The sequence below is a fragment of the Amblyraja radiata genome, chromosome 38 (assembly GCF_010909765.2).
Source record: "Amblyraja radiata isolate CabotCenter1 chromosome 38, sAmbRad1.1.pri, whole genome shotgun sequence".
Taxonomy (NCBI): Eukaryota; Metazoa; Chordata; class Chondrichthyes; order Rajiformes; family Rajidae; genus Amblyraja; species Amblyraja radiata.
Window position 1 is genome coordinate 11,868,544 of NC_045993.1, and position 6,000 is coordinate 11,874,543.

Consider the following 6,000-nt stretch of genomic DNA (forward strand, 5'->3'; position numbering starts at 1 on the left):
TTCTGAAACTTTTTAGATGCCAAAGGAATCAAGAAAAAACACAAATAATGCCTTAGTTGATGAAATGCAGTGAGCAAACGGCCAATGTTCGCCAAGCACTCTGGCTGTTGTTGTCCCTTCAGCTCTCGCTTCTATCTACCGTCATTTCTCCTCACTTTTGGAATTCTGAAGTAGGATAAATGTCTCACACGCTTATCCCGATTTCCATAATTATTTACAGTGCAAAAATTGACAAATTCTGCGGGTTTTAACGGGCCCGCTACGCTGGAAACAATGATAAGTGCCTACCTGCAGTTCATCGCGTGTACTCCATTTGGCGTAGCGTAGCAACAGTACGGGTCATGGGTCGTGACCCGACTGCCGTGCAACCTCCCTATAAGATCTTTGCTGCAGATGCTGGTTTGCCCCAGTAACGCAAAATGCTGGAGTAACACAGCGGCAGCATTTCTGGAGAGAAGGAATGGGTAACGTTTCGGGACGAGACACATCATAAATGATGTATCTGCCTCTGGTGGCTTTTATGGGACCATCGTAGTCTTGTAGTTAGAATTGATTCTGCATGTTGGTGTCAGGAGTTATGGGGCGAATCCAGAGAATGCTGTTGACAGGGAAAGATAGTCCAGCCATGATCTAAGACCCAGACTTCGGCCCATGAAGTCCGCTCCGCCCTTAAATCCTGGCTGATCTATTCTTCCCTCTCAACCCTATTCTCCTGCCTTCTCCCCTTAGGCACCCTTCCTAATAAAGAACCTGTCTATCTCCGCTTAAAAAAAACAAACAATGAATGATTTGGCCTCCGCGGCCACCTGTGGCAATGAATCCCGCAGATTCACCGCCCTATATACTCTTTAGTTTAGCTTAGAGATACACTTTAGCTAGAGATTGATCACGGAAACATCTGCACCAACCAGCGATCCCCGCACATTAACACCATCCTACACACGCTAGAGACAATTTCCATTTAAATCAATCCAATTAACATACAAACACCCGAAACGTCACCCATTCCTTCTCTCCAGAGATGCTGCCTGCCCGCTGAGTTACTCCAGTTTTTGTGTCAACCTACAAACCTGTATGTCTTTGGAGTGTGGGAGGAAACCGGAGCACCTGGAGAAAACCCACGCAGGTTACGGGGGGGGGGGGGGGGGGGGGGGGGGGGTGGACGGGGGGGGGGGGGGGGGTCCTACAAACTCCGTACAGACAGCACCCGTAGTCAGGATCGAACCCGGGCCTTTGGCGCTGTAATGCAGCAACTCTACCGCTGCGCCACCGTGCCGCCCACATTGGCCCACATAGTCCGTAGTCGCAGCTGGGGAGAGGAGGAATGTTCCCCTTCACCCCTGATCAGCTACCTGGTCCCGGGCTGTGTGCTGCACTGGCCATCCCCAGAAACACACACAACACACACACGCAACAAACTATCTCCTGGCGTTTTAAGGCAGAGATAGATTCTTGATTAGTACGCGTGTCAGGGATCATGGGGAGAAGGCAGGAGAATGGGATTGAGAGGGAGAGATAAATCAGCTATGGCAGTGTAGACTTGATGGCCTAATTCTGCTATCACTTATTTCGCCTCTACTTCCTGAGAAGATTACGGAGAGTCGGTATGTCAAGGAGGACTCACTCAAACTTCTACAGGTGCACAGTAGAGAGCATGCTGACCTGTTGCATAATGGCTTGGTTCGGCAACTTGAACGTCCAGGAGCGGAAAAGAATGCAGAACGTTGTGACCACTGCCCAGTCCATCATCGGCTCTGACCTCCCCACCATCGAAGGGATTTATTGCAGTCGCTGCCTCAAAAAGGCAGCCAACATCATCAAGGACCCACACCATCCTGGCCACACACTCATCTCCCCGCTGCCATCTGTAGTTTTCAGGCACCTGTAGAAGGTACAGGTGCCTGACATCTGCAACATCCAGGTTTCGGAACAGCTTCTTCCCCACAGCCAGCAGACTAGTAAACACTTCAAACAAACTCTGAACTATAACAGCCTATTGCACTTTATCTGTTTATATATATGTGTGGTCTATGGTATATAGGGAGGTTTCACGGCAGTCGGGTCACGACCCATGACCCGTACTGTTGCTACGCTACTCCAAATGGAGTACACGCGATGAACTGCAGGTAGGCACTTACCATTGTTTCCAGCGTAGCGGGCCCGTTAAAACCCGCTGAAATTGTCAATTTTTGCGCTGTAAATAATGATGGAAATCGTCATAATAAACGTGTGAGACATTTATCCTACTTCAGAATTCCAAAAATGAGGAGAAATGACGGTAGATAGAAGCGAGAGCTGAAGAGACAACAACAGCCAGAGTGCTTGGCGAACATTGGCCGTTTGCTCACTGCATTTCATCAACTAAGGTGTTTTTTCTTGATTCCTTTGGCACCTAAAAGTTTCATAAGTGATAAATCTGGCTGTAATTTTCCCGTGGGTTTTTACATACAAAATGAAAACGCATCTGAAGAAAAATTTACAGCCAAATTTATCACTTCTGAGAATTTTTAGATACCAAAGGAATCAAGAAAAAACACAAATAATGCCTTACTGTTGATGAAATGCAGTGAGCAAACGCGATAATTCCCATTATTTTCAATTCCGATATCTGCACGGCCAATGTTTACCAAGCACTTTAACTGCTGTTGTCCCTTCAGTTCTCGCTTCTCTATACCTTAATTTCGCTTCACGTTTGGAATTCTAAAGTTGGGTACATGTCTCTCACACTTACCCCGACTCCCACAAAAATTTTCAGCGCAAAAATTCAACATTTTGGCGGTTTTTAACAGGTAGGAAAGTACGCGTTTCTTGCATTAATAACATAAACCGGAAGTGACGGATGTCCTCCAGATGGATTGAGCGGCTCCGTGCGTCAAGCCCTATGACCCAGTGACCTTACGTGCAACCCCCCTATTCTGTTGTGCTGCAGCAAGCAAGAATTTCATTGTCCTATCTGGGACACATGACAATAAACTCTCTTGACTTGACTTGACTTCGGAAAGTATCGATGTGGTGAAAGACTGGCTCCCAGCTCTCTGAAAATTGCAGTTATCCCTGAACTGGGAGCTGTCCAGCGCCCTGGTGCTGGAACAGGCGCGTCCCCGGCGCCGCGATTGTATCAACATCGACGCATTCATAAGTCAAGAGTTAAGAGTTTCGGTTTAAAAAAGGGCCTCGACCCGAAACATCAACCACTCCTTCTCTCCAGATTTGCTGCCTGTCCCACTGAGTTACTCCAGCATTTTGTGTCTATCTTCATGTTGACGCAAGATGTCACCAGAGTGAAGTGGTCGTGGTCCAGCACGAGTTTCGCACGATATAACGGGGGGTAGATAAAGAGTTCCCACGGTACTCGGCATTTCTGTTATTTGTGCGAGTGACTTGTCCGTCTCCCGAGCTTTCCCGTTAATCTTGAATGAACATCGTGAACTGTAGTGTTGTTAATCACGTGGCACAAATGATGTTACTTTGTTTTCACACACTATATTGGGTTTTTTCACACACTATATTCCTCCCTTGGTTGAATTGGCTCATTTGGAGACATGCCTATACTAACTATGTGCATCGAGAACGCTTGCGTGAAGGCAGAAGGGTGAGATTAATTAAAAAGAGAATTAAGAGGAAGTCTCACTGGGTGAAGCCCATCTTTCAACGGAGACCTCAATTTGGACAATATGATCAGCTGCTTAATGTGATGTGCGAAGAGGATAAAAGTGCATTCACAAACTTTGTCAGAATTTCACCCGAGCTCTTTAATGAGCTGAAGAATAATCTGTTTTTTTTAGACAAATGTTGTTTGGTGTGATGCACCTTCTCTCAATATGTGCAAGAAGTCGTCTTTTTATTTTGTCAAATAGGAATAAAGACTTTGTCTCACATTGACCGTGATGGTTGGCTTATTTTATTATCTACTGAGAGGTGAAACTTTCAAACGTTTAACCAGTCAGTAGACAGACAATAAATAGTAACAATCGAGCCATAAATGGTGTATACAAGGTGAAGGGAACAACGCTGTGTGCAAGATAATGTTTAAAATCATGCGAGGAATCGATCGGGTAGATGCACAGTCTCTTGCCCAGAGTAGGCGAATCGAGGACCAGATTACATAGGTTTAAGGTGAAGGGGAAATTATTTAATATGGATCTGATTAAATACTGTCAGTAGTAAACCCGATCAAAAACAACATCAGGACGTCTATTAAACACCAGAGGTCCCAGTAAATACCCAGCCGAGACTTATTACAGGTCTAGTGGAAAGACACAAAGCGCTGGAGCAACTCAGCGGCTCACCCAGCATCGCTAGACAACATGGGTAGATGATGTTTCGGGTCGGGACTCTTCTTACTTGTGTCTTTCCAATGCAGATTAGCGTCTGCGATTCTTTGCTCCTGCATTACGGGGTCTATCTCGATTCCCGATAAAGTCTAAAACCCATCCTCCAGAGTTCTCAGCCCAGGGCGCCCATAAACAAGCCATTAACTCCACACTGGGGACAGAGGCTGAGAGGTGTACAAAACCATGAGACGAACAGGCAGGGAAATAGACAGAGTCCAGGGTAATATATGTCCTTTGCCCACAGAGGGGATTCGAGGACCAGAGGGCATAGGTTCAAGGTGAGGGGGGAAGATCTAATAGGAATCTGAGTGAGGGGTAACATTTTCGCACAAAGGGATGGTGGGTGTATGGAACAAGCTGCCAGAGGAGGTAGTTGAGGCTGGGTCCATCCATACATTTAAGAAACATTTAGACAGGTACATGGATAAGACAGGTTGGGAGGGATATGGACCAGACGCAGGCAGATGGGACTAGTTTCGATGGGACATTTTGGCCGGTATGGGCAAGTTGAGCCGAAGGGCCGGTTTCCACACTGTAACTCGATAACGCCAGTGAGTATACGATCTAAGATAGTCCGAGGGTCTCGAATGAGGTAGGTAGTAGTTCAGGAATGGTCTGTGGTTGGTGTTAGGATGGTTCAGTTACATAAGTGCTCAAATGTAGGCACCGTTTTCGCAGTGGAAGCTCCGAGACTGCAGCGGGCGATTGTCGTGTTGGCTGGGACTCCTGTTATCCATGCAGGGGATTGACCTCAGTCTGAAGAAGGCTCTCGACCCGAAACGCCACCAGTTCCTTCTCTCCAGAGTTGCTGCCTGTCCGGCTGAGTTGCTCCAAGCAACTGGTGTCTATCTTCAAAGGACTGACCACCGGGCTGGATGTCGGGGTTGGCGTGTTGCGTTTCACAGACCGAACTGTCCAATTAATGGTAACAGATGGGCACTGAGGGAAGTCCCCCCCCCCTCTCTGTTTATCTGCCCTTTCTTTAACTTTTGTGCCTCTATGCAAGTATCTCGCGAGCCATCCCAGACTGCCCATTTCTGCTCCCCCTCGTCTTTAATAACTACATTTCCCTAACAATTACTATCTTTGTTAGTTATAGGAGCAAAATTAGGCCATTCGGTCCATTAAGTCCACTCCGCCATTCAATCGCGGCTGATCTATCTCTCCCTCTCAACCACATTCTCTTGCCTTCTCCCCATAACCTCCTGACAGCCGCACTAATCAGGAATGTATCTATCTCTGCCCCTATTCTTCACCCTTTTGACAGTAGTTTTGTTTTATTGGAGACGCGGGAGACAGCGGATGCTGGAATACTGAACAAAACACGAAATGCTGGAGGAACTCGGTGCATTTGTGTTTAAGAAGGAACTGCAGATGCTGGAAAATCGAAGGTACACAATAATGCTGGAGAAACTCAGCGGATGCAGCAGCATCTATGGAGCGAAGGAAGTAGGTAGGCAACGTTGCCTATTTCCTTCGTTCCATAGATGCTGCTGCACCCGCTGAGTTTCTCCCGCTGAGGTTGGGCAGGCGAGGATTATGTTACTTGGAGTGCAGGAGGCTGAAGGGTGATCTAATGGAGGTGTATAACCGAGGGGAAATGCACAGACTTTTACTCAGGGTCGGGGCATCAAAAAGTAGAGAACACGGGTTTAAGGTGAGAGGG